Genomic DNA, 24,313 nt, shown 5'->3' on the forward strand with positions numbered 1-24,313 from the left:
TTGTGTTCTGCGCCCAGACTGGCTGTTGACCATTGTCAATCAGTCAAGTTTTCTCCCTAAATTGCTAACGAAACGCTTTGCAAAGTCAAAGGAAGGCGCTAACCATTGCACAAAAAATTGGACTTCTGGACACACTAACGCCCCATTCACACGGGGCATTAGCTTCAACGCTTCCCGTTCATTTTGAATGAGTGTCGTCAGGCATGCCGAACTGCATTGTGGATCTGTTGGTGCCGATTCACTGGCGTTGGTACATTCTCAACTTTTCAAGCGCTGATGGAAGCGTCAGCCAATCAGATTGCTGTATGCAAATACACCCTCCCAGACAGTAGCCGATTGCTGACTAATTTCATTGGCTGACGCTGCTATGACAATTGCATCAGCCCCAACTTCAGACACGCGCTCATGCTTTGACGCTGAAGCCCCGTGGGATTGGGGCGTAAAGGAAGGTAGAAGTTACGCGGCTGTAGGGCGCCATTACTGAATAAATAAATGTAGATTAAATGGTTTTGTCTACATGTCTACATGCCCAAATGCTTTGAGTTGTTGCCATGTGATTGGCTGATTAGAAATGCGCTAACGAGCAGTTGTATAAAAAGTGGCAAGTGAGTGTATTTTAAAGACAATTGGGAGTCTAACCAACAAATGACGTTTACATCTTTTGAGCTTTGTTCAGTCCCACTGCTTTGAAATAGGATGAATGTTAGTAAATTATTATTTTTAGTTCACACCAGGTGGTGGCTATAATAACAGCACAATCTGCCCTGCATGTGGAATCATGGGAGTGAGATTTGTCTGTGTACATGCGTGCATGTGTAAATGCTCCTCCTGGTTGATGGCCGTGGACTTGAGTGTATTTGTGGGAGGCTGTTTGGATGTGATTGCCACTCGTCATGTATGTGAGAATTGGCTTGTGTTCATCAGAACAGTTGGGAGTCTGTGCGTCTCCTCCTCTTTGAAGACCAGACGTCACACTGTGCTCAGGTACGGCGGCTTTCTGGACCTCCACTCGCTCTGTCAAAGTTCATTCATGTTTTCCTGTGAAACAGATGGCGCACGGTATGATGAATACATTTGTGTGTGTGTGTGTGTGTGTGTGTGTGTGTGTGTGTAGGCCTTGTGATTCTTCCATATTCACCTAAACAATCTTTGCTAGCAGCTAATTAGAACTTTTTTTTTTTTTTTTACTTTGCATTATCACTCTCTAAACCGGTATTTGTTGCTTATTTATTAGCAGATTTCAATTACTCTCATTGGGTAATTTGATAACTTGTCAAAGGCAGACATGATTGAAGTGTTGCATTGTTTGTAAATCAGTAGCCTGAAGGCTGAAACCCGAGCAGCTGTTTTAAATATATAGTTGAAATGAGGCATTCGGCATTATGTACTGTATACAAAGATTTGCATCTGAAGCGCCTAAAGCGTTTATGAATATAATCTTTAAGTGATTATTCGAGGATAGATAAAACAGGTAAGCTAAATGTTAAAAAGGAGCAACACAGTTACATTGTTTATACAAATGTTACTTGTTTAAGATGCTGTAACATATATATGAGACAAATGCAATGTGTGCGACAATTCAAGGATGAGGAAAGAAACAATTTTAAGTTTAAATTATCTTTACTTGGTAATATTTTAGAAACAAAGGATACTACAACGAAATGGAATATTATTTATAACAATGCTTAAATCTAATGACTAAACTAGGCGACAAAAATAATTTTTGATAACGAAACTCTATCATCAGATGACATCGCATCTAACGTAATTAAACTAAAAACTCAAAATTACGCCAGGGGCAAAATACTATAACATAAAATAAAGAAAACCTAATAAACTGTCATCCAGCTCAGTTTAGTATCATACAACAACCATCAAAGCAGTTCCTACTTAAAGCTAATGAAGTTCAACAGATAAACCCGAATTACATCAGAAAAACTGAAGTAATTAATCAGTAAACAAGCATAGAAAAACCAAGCAGAGCACAAAGGTACTATGAGGCAGAGAGTGTACACCACACGCTGATCTGGCAGGCATTTAAATCCTCGGGGCCCATTCAGGGGTTTGTGGAACTGGTGCCTAGGCATGGGCCAGTATACGATTCTGACAGTGTGATAACCTTGGATAAAAATATCACAGTTTCACGGTATTGTGATTACTGCTCTAAAATAAGCTCTTAGGGTAAAAGACAACTTTTTTTTTTTCTCTTTAAACAATATTATTTATATTAGAGAAACATTTAAAATATTTTTGAGCAGTAAACATCATTCATTCATTCATTTTCTTGTCGGCTTGGTCCCTTTATTAATCCGGGGGCGCCACAGCGGAATGAACCGCCAACTTATCCAGCAAGTTTTTAACGCAGCGGATGCCCTTCCAGCTGCAACCCATCTCTGGGAAAGCAGTAAATATGTCTGGCTGAATAATTCAAATGAATCATTGACTTCTGCTGTCTTCATTAGTTTCAAAAACACAAATTTCTTCACAATTTAAAACGGCATCTTTGGATATCATTTCTGCTGGAGATACTGTTGTCCTAAAAAACAAACGCAAATCTTACATATACTATAGGTAGTAGATAGCAGAAAATTTGGCGGTTTTACAACCTTGACTTTTCCAAAACGCGGTATACCTTGAAAACGGTTATCGTCCCATGCCTACTGGTGCCGTCATAATGATGATGGGGAGTAGACTGAACCCATAAACAACCTGAGGGTGGAGTAAAAGCGAAGAGGGGAGGGTGAGAAATAAAATAAACACATAAAATAAGGTGGAATGTAACAATAAAAAACACTGGGAGAAAAACAAAATGGGACCAGTTTATTGTGAATATTGAGTATATTGCCAGTGTGTAAATATCGAAAGTGGTGATATACCAGTATATTGTCACTGTCGCCACAGGCTTGCTTGGTTTGGGGTTTCTGGAGCTGTGTTTTGTTATATTTGCAGATCAGTGTTTTAGTTTTCAGCAGTGACATTTACATTATACTGAACTGAACTAAACTAAACTTCAGCTGAGAACATGCAAACTCCACACCGAAACGTCAACTGACCCAGCCGAGGCTCGAACCAGCGACCTTCTTGTTGTGAGGCGACAGCACAACCCACTGCGCCACTGTGTCGCCCTATTTTTGTTATTATTATTATTATTTTTTATTTTATTATTATTATTATTATTATTATTATTATTATTATTATTTAAAAACAGAAAATACAGTATGAACAGTGTACAATACATAGACCAAAAAAATCCCCAAACTGTTTCTGTATACAAAGTTCACACGTACGATCTATGTCACATGGTTATCTCTCTTTTTTTTTTCTTTTTCTTTTAAACACGGTTGTTTGTGGCACATATCCACTATGAAATCTAAACTGAAGCGTTTCGATTTACTAGAAAATCAGCTTTGTTAAGCTAGTTTGACAATTTACATTGTAAAGGTGCCATTGAAATAAAGATGGATTGAATAAAAGGTGCATGACTGCAACAAAATAGAAATTTATGACCAAAGCTGAACCTGAAAAAGTGACATACTCTTGTTCCCGAGTAATAGTTAAGAAACTTTTCTGCTGTACCATGGCTGGAGCAGGTGCAATGAAACAGTAAGCAGAGCTGTTTCCTAGCTAGGGACTATTTTCAACATTGATGTTGCATTAGTCCCTTGATTATTACGCAAGAATAAGAGTATAGTTCCTAGTCATATCACCCTAATGCTAACAGTTTAACTGTCGAGTGACTTGAGTAAATGAGTCTATATTTCCAAAAAAATGCAGTGTTTCTTTAAGCTGTCAAGATATATGTATATAAATTCTAAACCCTGCGCTTCTGTTTTGCGCAGTTCACTTGGTCTTTTCAGGAGGAACTGTTCTAAACTGCTTTTTTTCCTTAGATCCTAAAGAGTCCCATGAGTAAGACTTTTTTTTTCTTTCTCTGTGCTCTGACAAGATCCAAAGCTGTTTGCTTTCTTTCCTCTGAGATCAGTGCTGTTTTTGTGCGTCAGTTTGAGGAGAGCCCTTATGGAGGACGTGGTATAAAACCAGGCGGGGAGCTTGCCATTTGTGCGTGTTTGTGTGTGCGTGCATGAGTGACAGCCTGTGAGATGGCTGGAATGAGGGCCGAAACGGTCGCCTGCAGGGTGAGTGCAATACCTCGTGTTGAGCGCCAACTTGGCACACAGATACTAGCTCCATTCCAAAACCTAGCTTACTGACTAGGTAGGTAGCATCCTAAAATAACACCTCAGAAGCGACTGATCAACAACACTATGTGGATAGGAACTGTAATTATCACAGTGTTCCTCAAATGAAGAGAAGAATGGTTTTCGAGATGTAAATGTACAATAGCAAACCCATGAGTAGACTAGATTCAAGTTGGCACGAAACAGATGTTGCAGTGTGTTCTACCATATAATGATCCAATTGTGCATCCAAATAAAGTAGCTTTTTGAACACGAACATTGTTGGATGGGACTTTGTCCGTTGCAAATTTAGTGAATTGTTGTGGTTTGCTGTTTGTGGACTTTGAGTGACAGGTTTTTTTTTCTTGTCATCCAAGAATAGATGTCATTGAAAATTGAAGGAGATTTAAAGATGAATGAAATATTCTGTGAGCAGAAGAATGAGACTTTAATAAGAATGTGACTCAAGATTTTTGATAACATAGGGAGTTAATCTTCTGCTGATAGTGACTATCGAATATTTTGACTGGTGTATAATTTATGGTTATCATAATGATGTAATGATGAATGATTTATTATACCTGATATTAATTTAGTTTGGTCTTAATTATTTATTTTTAATCTAGGAAATCTTGTGATGTCCAAATGAACTTGATTGATCATCCGTATGGGTATTCATTTAGAAGTGTGTTAAACATTTCATTTAACAGTCTTATGTAGTTGGTGTTTTTAAAGAAATGTTCATTTAAATTTGAATACATAAAATGAGCATTAGATATTGACAAAAGTAAATGTAACCATAGGAAAAATTTACAACACATGCGAGTTCTACTAAAAAGTATAAGACTACATTTTTAGGCTTTAACATTGCTCTGAAATTCTTTTATCTTGACTGTGTGTTAAGGCCTGCTCACACTGTGCGAATGTATTTATTTATACATTTTTTTTTTTTTTTTTTTTTTGTAATAATTTCAGAGCAATGTTGCAGCCTAATAATTTAGCCTTATACTTTTTGGTAGAACTCGGATGTGTTGTTAATTTTTCCTATGGTTACATTTACAAGTAAATGTACAAGTAAATGTAACTATAGGAAAATTTATCAACACATCCGAGTTCTACCAAAAAGTATAAGGCTAAATTGTTAGGCTGTACCATTGCTCTGAAATTCTTTTATCTTGACTGTGTGTTAAAGCCTGCTCACACGGTGCGAATTTATTTATTTATTTTTATACATATATATTTTTTGTAATAATCCTGAACAATTATGCATGTACAAAATAGCATGTCAGACTGCACGAACATGGCTCCCATGTCACACTGTTAGATCGCCGCTGTCATTATGTCTGCCTGAAAGACAATTAAGATGCAACAAAGACAGAAGAAAGTTCCTCTGGAGATAACCGTCATCCATCCGTGACACTTTCACTATCCCGTGTTCTGAAATGATTCCTCACAGCAAACATTAACAATCTTTTGCACAGTTTTGCAGACGGCGTGTCTCAATAATAAAACCAGGAAGAAAAAATAAATAAATAAATAAAATAACAATTAATTTTCCCTGCTGTCATTTGAATTGTCGCATAGGCAAGGCAAGTTTATTTATGTAGCACATTTCATACACAGTGGCAATTCAAAGTGCTTTACATAAACAGGAATAAAAAAGACAAGTTTAGGAACATAAAATGCAGACAATAAAAATTATTAAAAACAGATAAAAACAAATTAAAATGAGTTAAAATAGGTTATAAAAGAATGAAAAGAAAAAGAAAAACATAATAGTGCGATCTGTCGGACGCAGCACAGTGCTCATTCAGTAAAGGCACAGCTAAACAGATGTGTTTTCAGTCTTGATTTGAATGTGCCTAATGTTGGAGCACATCTGATCATTTCTGGAAGCTGATTCCAGCAGTGAGGAACATAGTGGCTGAAGGCAGATTCACCCTGCTTTGACTGAACTCTTGGAACTTCTAGTTTATATGATCCTAAAGATCTGAGTGATCTGTTAGGTTTGTATTCAGTGAGCATATCTGTAATGTATTGAGGTCCTTGGCCATTTAGTGATTTGTAGACCAGTAATAATACTTTAAAATCTATTCTGAATGGAACTGGCAGCCAGTGTAAAGACCTGAGTACAGGTGTGATGTGCTCTGATTTCCTGCTTCTGGTCAGAATTCTGGCTGCAGCATTCTGGATGAGCTGCAACTGTCTGACTGTCTTTTTGGGAAGGCCTAGATTGCATCATCAGATTCTGTGCTCCTACTGGTTCTTGGATTGATGCTCATCTCAGCTGTTGTCATACTGCTGGAAATTGTCTGAAATCTTATGATGATGCCAGAACTTCATCGGAGGGAAAATCTGATCGCAACGGGCACTAAGCAGCTGTCCGTGATTATGTCAAACCAACGATCAAAGACCACTGATTTTAGCCTAGGATTTCAGGTATCTTTTAGAATTTCCCAAATGTGTCTAAAATCTCACTGTGTGAGCTGGGCTGTAGGGCTGCACAATATCGGAAAAATCTAGTATTGCGATATTGAGTTTTTCTGCAATACATATTGTGATTTAAGGGTGCTTTTACACTAGCACTTTTGTTCCACACTCGGGTTCGTTTGACGTCAACGTACGGTACGTTTGGCTAGTGGGAACGCTGTCTTCTGAACTTGTACATATTCATTTCACTTCTTTGCATTAATTCATCTTGAATTGTCCATATCCACTGCACATACATTTGTAATCATGTTCATAGCTATCTTCATACTTAATAATAGCAACATATACATATACATTATTAATAGCAACCTGTACATATATTCATCTTTTGTAAGTCTCTGATCATAGTTAATACAGCCTGTATATATTGTTCATAGTACATCCATCTTTAAATATTACCCATAGATTTTCTGTAATTGTACTTTATAACTTATACCTATATTCCGCACTCCTGGTTAGATCTACTCTGCATTTTGTTGCGTTGTAGTTGTACGTGTGTATTGACAATAAAGTTGAATCTAAACTAATGTAATCTTTGACGGTTAAAAATACACAGTCATCTATACATTTCTATATATTTTGTGCTTCAGTATCACTAGACCTTTTAAATTCTGTAGCTGATAGCAACAAAACATTTTTGGCTGTCCAAAATAAATGGATAAAAAGCAAACACTGGGGATTATTACAGTTGTACCATTCGCGTATCGAACCATGACTCCAAAATCAAGGTACATTCCGAAACCGTAATTTCTGTGTACCTTTGCATCCCATATATTTGTTATCTAATATATGGTCCAATGCCAGTATATATTATAAATTCCATTAATCTTATATAAAGAAGATGCAAAATTATTATTAAATGGCTAAAAAAAGCTCATCCTAATAATATTCCAAGTAGTGTTTTAGCCATGATAGGGCGAAGCAGTGGCACAGTAGGTAGTGCTGTCGCCTCACAGCAAGAAGGTTGCTGGGTCGCTGGTTCGAACCTCGGCTTAGTTGGCATTTCTGCAAGTTTGCATGTTCTCCCTGTGTTCGCGTGGGTTTCCTCCAGGTGCTCCGGTTTCCCCCACAGTCCAAAGACATGCTGCAGGTGAATTGGGTAGGCTAAATTGTTCATAGTGTATGAGTGAATGAGGATGACAGGCCCACACAACAGGATGGCTGGAAAGTGTAAAAAAGTCGTTATCATATGGACAAGTCTAAATGGAGGACTTGTTCCAAAGAGCGGACCCCGCAACCATATGGGACTAAGGTCGAAGGAGAAGAATAGTGTTTTAACCATGATACTGGAATTCAGTAGCAATCGGTATTGAAATTCTAAAAAAAGTGTCTGTTCCCCGCTAACATTTGAGCGACGTTGAGCACATTCTTAAACACTGCTGATTTGCCATTGTGGTAACGTCCTCAACAGAAATGTTTTTGACCACATGAAGGTCATCATTTTGCTGTTTATTGAGTGTAAACAACACAGATACAGGACACTGGATCATTTCAAAGTCATGTCAATCAGCTGGTTTGTCTATAAGCTGACATACTCTACAAGAAATTCGCGGATGAATCGCAACTTCAAAACACTTCAGTGTCCCTGTGTATGTGGTTATACTCTGTAAACAGTAAGTTTGGTAAACTGATGAAGTTCACCACCAATCACATTCATTTCTGTTGAGCGGAATGGCAAATCAGCAGCGTTTAAGATCGTGCTCAACACAGCTCAAATGTTAGCAGGAAATGAATGTTTTTTTAAATTTTAGTATCTATTGGTATCGAATTCCAGTATCATGACAATGCTAGTTCCAAGCCTTTAAACTGTTTATTCATCTCCAAAACCTGTCTATCCTTGGACAACCCATTTCACCAAAACACAATACACTGAAACCAAATCTTCTGAAAACAAACCACTTCATATGATGAACAGGTGTAATTCAGCTGTTTATGCACACAAAATACTGCAAACAAAAGCTCAATGACACTTGCATGACGCATGACAGTAAACCCTTTGTGTAGAAGCTTAAACAAGCAAGCTTTCTTGACCTCAATGTGGTTTAAAGGACTGTCAATATACTGAGAGACATTTCTCATTTGTTTTTTTATGCTGAATGAAAGGGTTATGAGTTTTGAAAATATGGCAGGATTACCACTGTTGTTTGAACAATCCCTTTACATTTCCTTTTCTTTGGAGCACTCTTCACGTCATATTCGTAAATGTAAGGCTACATAGGCAGCTTTAATAGTTTTTAAAACCTATTTAGCATGGTCAGATGTCAGCATTTCAGTTTTACTGCCAGTTTTTAAAATAAAGATCTGAAGCAGAAAGGCGAGCCAGGCTAATTTCAATGCGATGATTTAGTCCTGAACTAAAATAGTGCTGAAACCAGAGATCTCTCACTCTCTGACGGACAGAAAGAGGAGGAGAGGAATGGAAGTGGAGTGATTTTACAGCTGTCCATGTGCACTGTTTAAAGCCCCTTTGACTCATCTTCACAGGGGTCCTGTTCTGTCTTGTTTTCCCATGGCCTGTAGGTCTCTCTGGACTTTTAATCTCAGTTTGATGGAATGATTCAGTAACTCACTTCTAGTGCTGGGGGATTTAATCAAAGGCGTTTTTTAGATCACCGTTCTGTGAAAATGATGGCTGTTTGCATGTAGTAAATTCTGCTACATCTAACGCCTGTTTCACACCGCAAGCGTCAGCAGCGCGTGAGCAGAGCGTGAGCAGCGCGTGTGTTTTAGGCGTCCATGTTAACAGATTAGAGCTTTCATACCGCACGCAGCAGCAGCGCGTCAGAGCGAGGCGTGAGCGTCGCCGAAGCAGCAGTGCAGCGATAGTTTCGGCGCTGGGTCTATTTTTGACGCGCTGCTCACGCTCAATTAAAGTGACAGTGCATTGATAATGACCAAAACACATTGAATGACAGTAAAAACTAAGCAATTTTACCCAATAAATGCGTGAATAAGGTCAAATGGTTTATATATAGTCAATCAAATGAACTTAAAACGATTAAAAACGGCAACAAACATTTATTTAGGCCCGAACTACAAAACCAAATGTAAAACAATTTTAGTATCAGTTTTGCTCAAGTTGCACATTAGTGTTGTAGGAGAGGGGAAATGGAATATTTACGGGATTTGTAGTCCATAGCGAAGTGTATTGTGGGTAGTGTAGTTCGACACGCATGCTGGATTATGTGAGCTCGCTGTGTTCTGTGCAGCTGAGCAGAGCAAGAAAGTTTTAATCGGCTTTGTTTCATGTTCACTCGAATTATTCCTACCGGGAGCTGTTTGCACTGTGAATCTGACAACACAAAAATAAGTAAAAGAATGGCATGCATTGGTTACTTTTGTCCGTCTCATCATCTGCACGAGCATGAATTAACGAGCTGTTATTCTGCCGCTGGACATCACTGAAGCGGAGAAAGTAATATATAATAAATATATAATATGTATAAATATCATTATAACTAATTAAAATTAAAATAAATATTTCTGTGAGAGGATTCAGTAGTTGTTTGATTTATTAGTCACTCTAAATCCATGAAAGCAGCTTCTTCTTCTGTTCATAATGCAATGCTATGGAGGACTTATGGGTATTTAAATTTTCTGCTCTAGAGCGCCCTCTATTTGTGTTTAGCGTCTTTCGATCACCATATATATATATATATATATATATATATATATATATATATATATATATATATATATATATATATATATATATATATATATATATATAATAATTATTATTTTTTTTTTTTTGGAATCTAAAAGTGTGATTTAATGGACCCTTTAATTTTTGTGGCTTAATCATTATTGGGGTACTCTTTTAAATCTTAAAGTATTAACAACCTCTGACAATGAAATGTATATCGTTTTTATTCAATATAGAAAAAAATGATCAAGATTGTATTTCTGCCATATCGCCCAGCCCTAATTTAAATGCACGGCTGTAATTGTCAAAGGTTCAATAATCAAATGCAAATTGCATCCATTCAGAATTGTGTGGGTATTTGAATCAAGATTGCAATCTTTTAACAATTAATCCTGGAGCTATATTGTGCATATAAACAAATTACACCACCACAGCTTAAGCGTTCCACTCCACGGCATTAAGACGCACGTCGAAAACTATTAATGGTGGTGAGTGGCACTTTTTGCCATCAATTTTTTTTCTTCTCTTTTTATGGTGTTAAATTACGCATGAACATGAATCATGCCTCATTCAAACGTTCTTGAGTGACATTGGGTGCAATTATGAGTCTGCTCTCATGTTCCACTGGGCTTCGGGGAAGAGACGAGCATGTGGTGGGAATTCAATGGCGGTGCGATTTTACTCGTTCTCATCCTTTTATATGTAGGAGATTACTCCAACAAAAGGAAAGGATCTGTACCTTGGCTCAAAGGTGGATTTGACCCCAAAAGTTACCATTCTGTCATCGTATTACTCGTACATAATGAGTAATCCGTAATTACTGACTGACATCGGGAGAGCACAAAAGACGTTTTGGAGATCATTTAGGCTGTCCTTTTCGATGTGATGAAAGATGTGTGTGGTGATTTTAAAAATGACAGGCTTTAAAAAAACTTTTAAAGGTTACTTGATTTATTAGGTTTGAGTTTTAAGTAAAATATTTTTTATTATTTTTGAATTATGGAAATTTTATTTATTTATTTATTTATTTAGCTATTTAGTTAGCTATTTAGTTAGTTATTTTTCATTAGGATACCATATTATTGAATTCAATTTATATGTATTTCTATTGCGCTTCCAATGGAGATTGTGTTTTTTTTTTTGTCAATTAAAATAAAGTAGTTAAATAAATTTTAAAAAATCATATTATTCCTAAATAGATTGTAAAAAAAAAAAAAAAAAAGATAAATAATTATCAATACAGAATTATGGAGGGCAAGGGGGCCCTCATAAGCCCAGACTGCAAGCCGGGGGAATGAAACATGATATTGTGATTTTATTTATTTATTTATTTTTTTTAATTTATTATTATTATTATTATTATTATTATTATTATTATTAATATTATTATTATTATTATTATTGTTTTTATTTTATTTATTTATTTATTTATTTATTTTTTGCTGTATCTTCTAGCCCTAGCACATTGTACCCTTTGTTACAAAAAATCAAAACCAAAAGCATGTGGTGATGATAAAACCATATGACCCAGTGCTTATAACAAACAACTTCTCCACGGTCATAGATGCATACTGATATAAAGAAAGGTGTCTTGTCACATTGTAATATATATATGTATATATATATATATATATATGTATATATATATATATATATATATATATATATATATATATATATATATATATATATATATATATATATATATATATATATATATATATATATATATTTACTGCTACGATATTCACCGTATATATATATATATATATATATGGTAAACTTAATGTTACAGACTTTTACCCAAGTATTTTGAAAATCATTATTTTTACAGTGTTCAGTCGATTTTGAAGATTCATGAAAGTCATTTGGAACACGACGAGGATGAATAAATGTCTATTTTGGAGAAAACTGCCTGTAATTACATTGAAACCAAGAACTAACATCTAGCTACTCTCTTTTCACTTTTGTGGTATGAAAAAGAAGAACTGCTATATTTTTTTGGTTGTGCACATGAAAGACACGAGTGGGAGTAAATGATGCCAATTTTCATTTGTGCCTGAACTATTTCTTTAATTGAGGCATTCATTTTAGGATCAATTTTCTTTTCACTGATGTTCTCTTCTGCTTCACTTTTCATCTCCGTCTTTTCCCTTTTTTCCTCTGAACTATTGAATTGCTCAAGTGTTTGGATCATTTTTGGCTCTGATTTGAAGGCGATCACGTTTCTGCCGTCATAAACTGCCGACAGATCAATACAGTGTATGAATTACAGCTCTGTAATGAAAGTGTTGCTATTATAGCGCCACAGCAGACGCCAAGACATCTGCATTGATCCTCTGCATGTTCAGGTCATTTTCACTGTGATTATTATCAAATTCGGATCATTGATTGTTAGACAGTTTTTGTGTTGTACTATGGGAAACAGATTTTTTTTTACATGTTTAATATCATAAATGGTACAAATTAGTTAAACTGAATATTATTATTATTATTATTATTATTATTATTGTTATTGTCAACATCACTAGGACTTTTTGTCAGAGTCAAATTACATGTAATTGCAAGGCTGGTAATTTTATATGTAGAGAATATAAAAAAAAATACTGAATTGGAATTGTAAATTGATCATTACTTGATAAACTTAAAGCTGAAATATATTTATCATCTATGACAAACTGTCCACTTATCAAATTGCATTCATTAAGTACACGTGACATGGAGCTTTATTATTTTTTTTATATTTTTTGAAAATTTAATTTAATTTCTAATTTAATTTAATTTAATTTCATATTATTGTTGCATTGATTGAGTAAGCTTGACATGTTGTTATTTTAATGTTTTTATTTAATTTTAATTTAATTTAATTTAGTATATTAATTTAAATATTTTTTATGATTATTTTTATTTTAATTTAGTTATCTTTATCTTTTTATTTTTAAATTGAATTAATTAATTTAATCTTGTATTTTAATTTAATTGAATTGCATTTAGTTTTATTTAAATTTAATTACATTAATTTTTTTTATTATTTTAATACAATTTAATACATTTTTTTATTAGATTTTATAAAAAATTTGACTTATTTTAACAAACTTTTATTTTATTTTGCTTTTATTTTATTTAGATTTTTATTTATACATGGACAATTGACTCATGTTTCTTTTTTTTTTTTTTTTTTTTGAATCTATACATTTCTTTTCTTACTCATAATCTTACTCTTACATTAGTGCTTTCATGGATATAAATAAATCATTTCAGCATGTGCCAGACCACTTACTGTGCACCTGGCAACTGTGCATGTCAGATGTAATTGCTAAGTCGTATGATGCAACATCTGTTTTTTACTGCATTTCAGTCATTTGATGCTGTTAACTCATATTTATATGGACAGACGGGCTTCTGTGGACCCCTTTTGACCCTGATTTAGCAAGCTATTAAACATAAAGCTATAAATATTTGAAACCCATACGGAAAATAATGGGATTTCTTGTTAAATGTTTTAGACGGAGTGCACAGTTTAGATTGAGGGGGAAAAAGGAAGCAGGTGGCAGAAGTTATTTTCCTTAAAGGGGTGGTCCAGAATGTTATTTTTAAGGCTTGGTTGTGTTAATAAGATGCAAAGCAATGTGTGCTCATGTTTAACTTGAAGGAAATCGTGTTATTTTTTCATAAATCTCACTTTGATTATACACAGCTACTCAGCTAACATGAAAACGACTGTCATATTTCCTAGTTCCTCTAAAAGGCCCACCCTCAAGTGACTCTGATTGGTCATCATCATAATATGCTGTGATACGCCGATCGGCTTCACGTCACGCCCTGACAAGCACGCGCGTTTTGTGTAAACAGTCAGTCAGTCAGTCAGTCAGTCAACACGTGTCTGTAACGAGTGAAAATGGGATGCGGCTCCTTTAACTGTTTCTGTGCCTTTTAGTGTGTTTATGCGTGTATACGATGAAGTATCTGTAACACGAGAAGCGCATGTGCGCGGGAGAGATTTTTATTGTTCTTTTTCTCTCATGCTCGGATTAAGTTATTTTCTGTGGTGACAGAATAAAGCACAAGATGTGAGATGAGACCTTTGTGAGCCTGGATTGATTTGTTTTTGATGTTACACTCCAGTTGGGAAATCATTGCTGTATTTTTTTTAAATCAATGCGTTACAGGACGTCTTTCATGCATATGCGGAATATGCCTGTGTAAGTAACATGAATCGTTCACATATCTTTTGCGACTTTATTGTCCGAGTTGTAAAACGCATAGCATAGCTGCCTATAGAGAGAAATTCTGCCGTCTCCCACAGAGAGACGCAGGTGCTGGCCAAGAGTGCGTGTATGTGTATGTGTGTGTGTGCGTTTACAGCCGTTTGATAAATATAGATTTGTAACGTTAGCTAAGTCGTTAGCGGTTACCATAATTTCCCGTTGTTTACATCTTTGCTACAACACACCGTTAAAGTTAGACACTGTACATGTCATGATCAATTTTAACAAATAAAAACACTTACAGGTCATGACTCAGAGTTCACAGCGTCTCCTTGCTCCATCTTTGAGGAGATTTTAACTGAATCCAGCACTGAACTGGGAGAGATTCTGGAAGCTGTGTTTTGTCAAATCATGCTTGCTATGTATTTTATAGTTCTCTGGAACATAATTAATATTGAACTGTAAGCACTTCTGTGTTTGGGTCGTGTCATTTGGAAGCCCAACAACAGAAACAGAACAGCTCTGTGGAAACAGCAGGATGGCATTTCTCTCTCTGCAGTAACGTTACAGCGCCTCTGGCCACGGCCTTTACCTGCGCAGTGTGGGATGCGCAATAACGAACTTTTGTGATCTCACAGGGGGCGGAAGTATTTTTTGTAGTCCCCAAAATTCGTTAATTGTAGGCGTTGCTAAGCTAACTCTGTACAAATCAAGGTCTCCCTTTGCATTAAACTTTGAATATTTTACATTCAGAGATACTGTTTATGTTCACACAGCTACATTACACATCAACTGAAGTTTAAAATATAATATCGTAGTGGACCACCCCTTTAATATACTTAATAATCCAAATAGATTCCTCTTTCTGTTCTTGAATCATGTGTTTATGACCAACCTAAAATGTGGTTGTGTTTCAAAAATATGTTGCAGCTGAGAATCACAAGATGGTAGTCAGCTTCTTTTTTTTTTACTATAGTCACCAGCTCACCTTTTCCCCTTGTTGCTGTTTTTATTTGTGAACATTTGTGTGTTTGTCTGTGTGTGTGAGAGCTTGCTTTCATATCTGTTACTATCAGATAAGGTTGATGAAGTCATATGTTGCCTTTGAAAACATACATGGTGGGTTTGAGATGTACAAACAAACAATAATCGAACAGGAGTGTGTTTCAGGAATACATTTTGTAAACTTGTTTTATAAAGTCTTTTAAAATGTAATTCAATGTGATGCTGTACTACTCGGAATGCTTGCTGCTTTTGAAACATTTCCACAAAGTCTAAGTACTGTAGATCAGATGCACCCGCACCCATGATGAAGCATTTCTTTTCTACCACAGAACCTAATTATTTCCCTATTATGCATTGTGTGTGTGTGTGTGTGTGTGTGTGCTTGTGTGCGTGCAGAAATGCCTGTAAATAAGCATGCCATCTCATAAAAGTGGTGCTGTCCAAATAAGATCCATTACATAGTAAATACGCAAGGCATCTCGTGAAAGAGCGCCGACCAAATGAGATCCATTACGTTTCATCTGGATGCTCCTTTCTCAAGGTCGACATCCTTTTACAACAAAAGCGTCCAGGTATATTGTTGTTATATAATCCGATCGCTCGTGTTCTCATACCTTCAGAGAGTGCTTTCTAATTACCTTATAAAAGCAAATAGGATGTTTACGCCCCTGGCTGGCCGTATCCTCCATCTCTGAAGCGTCCTGCCATTCGAATTAGCCACTTAAATGGATGCTTCGCAATCCTGTGACAAAATGGATGAAGAGCAATATCCTGCTGAACGTCCTCCGGCACGCAGCCTGTAAGCATACGTATAAAGAAATGACTCTTTATCTCACTTAAAGCACTTGACAGGGCCTAAATTAAAGGTGCTTAGCATTTGCAAAAGCCTGCCAACAACTCCGGAATTTATCTCCCTTTCAGAGTGGATATTATTCCGTTAGATTACCGTAGATTATTCCGTTAAACGTTTGGAGAGGCTTCAGACTGAAGCTTATGAATAATGGATGTGTGGGAAACGGGGCTTGTTGCTAAGGGAGGTGTGAATTCAACCATAACTTTTACAAGCTGGCCTTTTCCCATCATTTCAAATGAATGCTTTCAAACCACGCATTTAAGTCTGCCGTTTTCCCATTTCCCTCGTCCACTTATGCTTGCATTATGCGTGCAGCAACTGTTTGTGTGTGCTAACGTCTAGAGCTTCAGCTAATAACTTTTAATAGTCCCTCAAGGTGTCGAATTGCTGTTTGCTTGCAAAATAAGAAAATATGAATCATTTTCTTTAATCAGACTTTTATTTGTGTGTAATCTGTTAAAAATAAATCCATTGAAATGATTTAATCCAAATGACCGCTAAAGTGTCTTTAGCCAGAGTTTCAACAGGGATTTAGATTAGGGGATCTCAGCCTTTTTCACTGCGGGGCCCACTTCTTTCTCCGATCAAATTTTAAAGGTCCACTTTTCTGACATTTTCTCTAAAATGTTTGTATGAAATGCTTATTTAATTCTTTATTTATTAACAAATAATATATTATATTACAACAAATACATTACATTACAATACATTTTACATTTGTTGTGCCTTTTATGATATTTTTATTAGCATGATTTTTTTAATTAATATTTTTCTATTATTTTTTATTTCATTTTTAATTTAATTTCATAAATTTATTTATTTATTTAACTTTAATATTTTATTCATACTATTTTATTTTATATTTTATTTAATATTAATATTTTCTTTCTTTCTTTTATTCTATTTGTTGTTTTATTTTATTAATTTATTTTTTATTAAATTTTTTAATTGTATTATCTTCTACTTTATATTTTTATTTCATTTTATATATTTATTTTTATATATTTTTATTTTAAACATATTATATTTTATTTTATTCTTATTTTTTATTATATATATATATATATATATATATATATATATATATATATATATATATATATATATATTTTTTTTTTTTTTTTTTTTTTTTTTATCCTTTCATTCAGTCATTCATTCATTCTTTTTTAAAATGCACCGATTCAGAGAGAACCACAGATCAACAGGGAGATTGCAAAAGACCAGCCACTGCTTTAAACTGGGCTGACTGAATATTTACTATAAAATATCTACTATTCAAAAATATATAGACAAATGTAAAATACAGAAATATATATATATATATATATATATATATATATATATATATATATATATATATATATATATATATATATATATATATATGAATCAGCTCGTTTTTTAATATCATGTTGAAAATGTAAATATTTGGGTCAAACAGAACTGAATAATTATTTGCGCCTGTATCTTTAAATGCAAATGAGCTGGCTCTCCCTGCTCACTCTTGAATCCAATCATTTGATTCCAGAAATCCTTAATGTATCATCAGGAATCATGGGTATTCATTTTGTTCTGCCTGTATATGGTATTTTTGACTCCAAGACCAACACTACATTGTGATGGTCCATTTGAGTATTAGTAGACTGTCTGCTTATAGTCTAATGAGAATCAGTTGGCATGTACATGCAATGTAACTTAATTCAATGAACAGACCATCAAAATAAAGTGTGACGCAAATAGCTGTTGAGTTGCTTATTATAACTCAGGGACCACTGATTTGTTTCCCCGTCTTCAGTTGTGAGTCAAAGGAAACTCTGATTAACGCCATTTTGTTCTTTTAATTTATTTATATAAATATTTTTCGCCATCATCTCTTGTCCTTTTATCTGCATGTCTCTGTTCTGTCTCGGGGACGTGGTCCAGATGGTGCCTTTTATTTTTGGTTGCTGGTGAAGTACGTGTTGGTTTATTTAAACCGTTTTTCCAGCTGGGTGAAGGCAGCGCATTTGTACAGCTCATGTGCATTTGTGAAGTGCTAAACGGACACCAGATCAGAGACGCAGGTGAGATTTGCTCCCTCGATGTCGTAGAGGACCCACATGGCTGCGCTTTTGAAGTCGTCTACGTATGCATTCGACTGTTCAAAATGTCTGGCAGTGGATTGGGTTACCGGAGTGCATTAGAAATGTAGATGAAGCAGGTTAATGGGTTCACTGTGCCACTGCGAGCATGTGTTTGCTCATCAATCCGTGCCCCGCTCTCTCCATGAACATGCGGTGGAATGACCTCTGTGTTGATTCTGCCCTCATGGCTTTGCTGCGGCGGGGAGGCTTTCAGAGGGCTCTGCCTGGTCATCCATAATGGAGAGCGGTGTAAAAGCGAAACGGGGTCACCCAGAGACGGACTGAATTGAGAGAGGCTGTCTCAAGGTTGTCTTGAAGAAATCCCTTTCTTATCTATTCTGTTCTCACTTTTGCTTCTCGTCTTGTATATTGATTGCCCTCCGCAAGGACAGAACAAGCCTCGAGTGCAAACGGTGTCTTTGGTGGAATTGATGAAACGCTTGTGGGTTTGTCAGCGTGGGAGAGTAAAACGCTCTAACATATTTTTTTTTCTTCATGTGACCGCCTGAAGTACGGTTCGCTCTCGCTTTCTGACCCCTTAGAATTAAATGAACCGTTTTTGCCACTGTGGCTTTAATGGCATGCCAGTATGTTCACTGGCAGGCACGTGCACACATAGGGCTCAACCTGTGCAGTGCACATGCCTTTTTTAGTCTTGAATAGAAAGTGCCCTTCCAAAATGATCAAAAGTGCCCCCGCGACACCCCCCCCCCCACGCCCTTCAGTAGTAGGTGTGCGACAACACCGCTCATGAGTACGTAAACCACCCCCACCCCCCGCAATACAGGACGCGCGCAACAACAACAACAACAACAACAACAACAACGCTGATCAGAATGCGCGCGACAACACCGCTCTTCAGTACGCTCACGAAAACAACCCCAACCCCCCCGCTCTTCAACAAATTTATCCTGCACATGCCCTTTTGACAGTCTCTGCACGGGCCTGTTCACTGGGTTCATCACATTGTGATTTTCTTTTTCTTTGTATTTTTCTATGAAGAGACAAAAATGATTCATAAAAATGCCGATGATGGAATAGTTCACATTGTTGATCATCAATGCTGGCTGTGCAACTGAAACTGAACACTAAGTAGGGATGCACTGACATGGAGTTTTTACAGATGCAGATAACTGATAACTCTTTAGATTTGAAGGCCGATAGCCTAAAAATGTCTTTGTGCATCACAATTGAAATCTACAATTATAAACGAATAGAGTGTAATAAATTAAAGCATGAAGGCCTGCATTTTTTGCACTATTTTACAGTACAAGTTATAGAAATGTCTTGTTATTAGTATAGATAGTGATAAAGTATTTATGTAGTATTTCTCAGACCTTTTCTAAATGCTGTTATGTTAATTGCTGTTACATTATTTGCAGAATTATTTAAAATCATGAAGTCATCATCATCATCATTTTTTGTTTTTGAATTGGTTTGAAGTTTTCACCATATGTGTCATTAAGTTCAGCACTCCTATTGTTTGTTTGTAAATCAGTAGCAAACCTTGAGAGCCTGCAAATCTGGTTGTGATAACTTGACAATAATATTTGTATGCAAAAGCTGAAATTCAGCTCGGATGTTTTGCTGTACATTCACAAGTCAGCGCCAAGGTATATAGTTATCGAAAACGAACGAAAAAACAAAAACTAGAATTGAGAAATAATTTTCATTAACTGAAGTAAAAATAAAAACAAGAGTTTAAAAAAAAAACTAATACAAACTGAAACTTTGTACATGCAAAACTAACTGAAACAGACTTAATTATAACAATAATGTTCCTAGTTTTAGTCTTTGTATTTAATACAGACTGTATGTTTTCTAGAAGTCAATCTTATTTATTTCACGCAGTCAGGCGTTTAACCCATACGGCACCTCAGAGTCTGTAATACTGATGTCATTGGCCAAATCAAGCCGGCTCTCTTCCAGTCATCTTCGCTGTTGCTCTTGTGATTTAAAAACAATGACTGGATATGACAGCAGCACGATGAAAGAATTAAATTTTACCCGAGCAGACAGTTAAAACTAATAATTCAACACATTTGTGCTCAGTAATGGGTTTTATTTCCGTATAATGAATCATTCTTTTTAACCGGATCTGCTAAGTGAACCGGCTGAACTAATTCACCAAATTAACTGAATCACATTACATCTCCTGTAATGTTACCCCCCCCCCCCCCCCCCCCCCCCCCCACACACACACACAATATAATATGTATGTCTATTTTATTAGTTTGTTTCTCTTTATTATTAGTTCTTTTTAACTAAATGCTTTGATTTGCTGTCTGCTACAAAATTGCATTACATTGGAAATTTTTATTAGTCCATTTTCAGATACCCAATGGGTAAAATGCCTCTAGTGTGTGTGACGTTTATCTTTAGAACATATTTTAGGTCATTAAAACAAAATCGCTGTAACATGATACATTTGGTCACTATAATCATCATGTGAAATTTTTATGCACTCAAGTATTTAGTTTGACGTTGAGCTGAATGATTTCATGCATGATTTTCATGACTCAGCAGCACTACATCCTGTAATGTTAAAGTATGAGGTAAGGTTGCTCCTGTGGTGTTGACACTCTTGCGGTTGAATATGTTGGAACAGCGCCAAAACGCCACATTCTAGTCACGTACCAAACTAATTGCTAAATTGCAGTAGGATGTACTTTTGTTGAAGCCAGACAGCCTAGACTAACCAGACACAATTTAAACTTTGCTTTTTAACATCCTATGTATGATACAGAGGTGAAAAAGGAAGTGTAAAAAAAAAAACTGATTCTAATACAAATCAATGGAGCTTGGTGTAGTTTTGTTGCTAAGATGGAAATGAAAGCTGCTACTTTTTGAATAATTTTCTCTCTCCTTTTATTTTACACTAATGTATGTCACGAATAGAGCAGAATAGTTGTAGCATTGGATTAAAATGAACAAGTAGGGAGTAAGAATGCTTCTCCCTCATCTGCTTGAGATCTGTTAAAGCAAAATGCAAACAATGCAGTCAAACTACAGTACCTCCTGGAAAAGGTTTAAAAGCATACATCTGACGCTTACCTTAGCTTTTTCCACTGAAACACAACATCAACAGCAACAAAAACATGTCAAATGTTAACATCATGTGTTAAACCACGCCTGTGAAATCAAAACAATTCATTTAATGCTAAAAGGCAGTTGTGTTAAACAGTGAGTGTTGAACTACTGGAACACATAGTTCAATTGTCTGGAGCCACTGCAGATGTTTCTTGGAAATGAGATGTGTGTTGTGATCTAATGATGCAATCCAGTCAAACAAGCTCTGAAAAACATCTCTCAAAACTTTTCAGACCCTATTTACACCTGTGCACAGAATGGTCAGATTAGCAAAAAAGAGAATTTAACCCTATTTATTTAACCCTAATAGAGGAAACGGATACAGAGTGATACTAAAAGTCAGAGAGTTTAATCTAATTTCCTGGTATCGTTTTGAAAGTTGTTTTTTTCTCGTGAATTCTTAGATCAGGTGACTTGTTTTGTTTGTTTATTTATTCAGTTCTGGCGTTTAAAAACATTTGCTGTTTGTGCTGTAGTTAGGAAAACTAAACCCGCCCTTGGATGAAACAAATTTATTTGATTTTTTTTTTTTCTCACATTTGGAGTAAGCATATCTTTTTATCAAGTGCTGATTATGTTAATGCAGATTTTCATTAACATGATCTTTATATTGACTTTGTAATCAGTCTCTTAGTTTTGGTAACCAAGAAGGTACCCATAGAGGTATAAATCATTCTGATTTTAAAATATATACACTCTGAGACTTAAATACTTACACTTAGGGCCCTATCATACACCTGGCGCAATGTGGCGCAGGGCGCAGTGAAATGTTTGTTTGGTAGTTTAAGCTTGGCGCAAGAGTCGTTTTGAGGCGTTGTGCTACGCTGTTTAAATAGCAAATGCATTAGCGCTCATATGTGCGCCCATAGGCGTTCTGGTTTGTAGAGGAAGGCGTTCTGAGGCGGACCGCTGGTGCGTCGCTATTTTGAGAAACTAAAATAGATTTTTCATTGGACCAAAACAAACCCGGTCTAAACTCCAGCGCAGAGTTACGCTTCACTTACGCACTGCTTAATACGCACAAGAGAGCAATAGGCAAATATCTTTACATATGAAAAATTTAAATATTAAGGATATATATAGGATATAATAAGAATAGATATAGAATATAAATATAAAGGATTAAAACATTACAAAACATATTATTTTCTAGCCTACATAAATATGAAAAATCACTGCTTTTATGTCTTCTTCCTCTCGGGAGGCTTTTTCAGTTCATTCATAACAATTTTCTTTTGTACAATGTTATTATTATTAGCAGTATCATTTATTATATCCATATTTATATTTGTTTTATCAAAAACAAGCTTAGATTTGCCCACCTGGCAGGTTTTAGACCATATGGGGCACAGCATGTGTTTAAGGATATAACTCAGGTTTTTGAACACACTTCGTTAATATTGTTCATTTATTCGTTTGCTGGAAATTAGAACTGAATTTAGAAATAGTTTTGAAACAAATATTTGCGCTTAACAAACACAATTAATTATTTATAGACTGATTGAGGTCTGTGTGTAAAGGTTTCCCTATCCAAGAGCGAAAGTGAAAGTGATCCAATATCTCTCATTCTCACGCAGTAGATGCTCTGTTAAAAAAAACTGTTAACTGTTAACTGTTTGCTAGTGAAATGCTCAGTTTTTCCACTTAGACTTACTTTACGTCCTGTAAATAGCGAATGCGCTCTTGGTGCGACGCAGCTGGCTCTTAAAGGGAATGGGAGATGAGGCTCTAATTGGTTTATTCTCAAAACACACCTATAACTCATTAAGAAAATAAACTCAACCCTTTTGGACCATGCGACATGGCGTAAAATGGATTTTCCCGTCCTTAAATTAACAAAAATGCGTTCTGACACGCCCTGAAAGCGTTTGCGCCCTGCGTTTTGTGCTCTGCGCATGGACCGTCAAAATAGAGCCCTTAAACATTAGTGCATATTTGATAATATAGCTAATTATTTATGTATTTATTCAGTTTAGTACACTAACTTCAGCTGCAAGTCACTGAATTTCAGTTCTATGGTCTAAAGAAATAAGAGAGAGTCTCAAGCAGTAGTTTTTTTTTTTTTTTTTTTTTTTTTTTTTCCTTTCTCACCAGAGGCCTCATCAGACTAAAGCCTGGCTCACACTGTGTGATTTTTGAATATTTCATTAGGACTGTAGTTGTCCCCGAGGTTTCTCAATGTAAAAGAGTCACGCTGCAGGAGCAATTCTAAGAACTTCTGTTCTAAATGACACCGTTTTCTTTGTTGCATTTCATAGAAATTCCAACTGTAGTTTACAGAGTGAAACATGTTCATGTTTTAATCAAGCTACAAACAGTAAAGAGCCCCTATTATGCATCAAAAAAGGTCATATTTTGGTTTGGGAGGTCTCCAACAACAGGCTGATGTGCATGCAAGGTCAAAAAAACACTTTCATTGTCTTATAATATGCATTTGTTTGACCTAATTATACAGATGCTGTACAAGCAATTACAAGTAACGAAACACAAATACATATTTTGCAAGCTAGAGAAAACAAGAAGGCAGCCATTTTATTGCACTTACTTACACATGTGAAATGGAGGAAGAAACTGATCCATGAACTGTGTACGGTAAAGTTCCTGTGAAGCTCTGACACAGTCCCATACATCAATACTCTTTTCTGATCCTTCCTTTAACAAACGGCTGACAAATCCCAAATAGGGCAACATCTAAATAGTGATATTAGATTTTTTTTTTT

At 35.7% G+C, this 24,313-nt stretch overlaps 1 protein-coding gene across 3 annotated transcripts in view; it reads left to right on the forward strand.

Annotated features, from left to right (window-relative positions):
• st6gal2a (ST6 beta-galactosamide alpha-2,6-sialyltranferase 2a) overlaps nucleotides 1-24,313 on the forward strand; it is a 114,280-nt gene that overhangs the window by 36,078 nt on the left and 53,889 nt on the right. Inside the window, exon 1 of one of the 3 annotated variants that reach the window (XM_073911784.1) lies at nucleotides 14,165-14,516. The exons of the other annotated variants lie outside the window; for them this stretch is intronic. The gene's annotated coding sequence lies outside the window, so the exon portion shown is untranslated. Of the gene's footprint in view, nucleotides 1-14,164; nucleotides 14,517-24,313 lie in introns of those variants that run through there. 3 annotated transcript variants of the gene reach the window in all.

Source organism: Danio rerio, chromosome 9 (assembly GCF_049306965.1).
Source record: "Danio rerio strain Tuebingen ecotype United States chromosome 9, GRCz12tu, whole genome shotgun sequence".
In the NCBI taxonomy this organism is placed as follows: Eukaryota; Metazoa; Chordata; class Actinopteri; order Cypriniformes; family Danionidae; genus Danio; species Danio rerio.